Raw genomic sequence first — 454 nt, 5'->3', positions numbered from 1 at the left:
CTCTGCCACCCCCCCACCTTACCTGCACCCCTCCAGCACCCCTCTCAGCAGGTTTTGGACACCCCATCCCATCCAGGGCACCCATTACAGCTTTTGGGGTGCCACTCGCTGTAACCCAGCCCCATGCAGCCCCCCCGAGGAGCCACAGGGGCCCCCCAGCCTCGGTGGGAACCTGGCTCCTTCAAAGCACTGCGAGCGGCAGCTCATTAATCCCCCAGTAATGACCTCGTTACTGCTAACGAGGCAGAGCGGATCAAGGGAGCTGCGCTAAGAGGATTTTGTGATGGGGGTTTTGGGGCTGGGGGAAACACAGGTGGCAGAGGAGGGGAGGACAAAAGGGATGAGGATGGTCACCCCCTTCTGGGGGGTGAGTGCTGGGACCTTCCCCCCCACTCTCTAGCCCACACATCAGGCTCCCCCATTTCGGCAGGTCTGTCCCCCACCAGGTACACCG

Source organism: Merops nubicus, unplaced genomic scaffold (genome assembly GCF_000691845.1).
Source record: "Merops nubicus isolate BGI_N331 unplaced genomic scaffold, ASM69184v1 scaffold29072, whole genome shotgun sequence".
Classification (NCBI taxonomy): domain Eukaryota; kingdom Metazoa; phylum Chordata; class Aves; order Coraciiformes; family Meropidae; genus Merops; species Merops nubicus.
Note: the sequence above shows the minus strand (reverse complement) of the source record.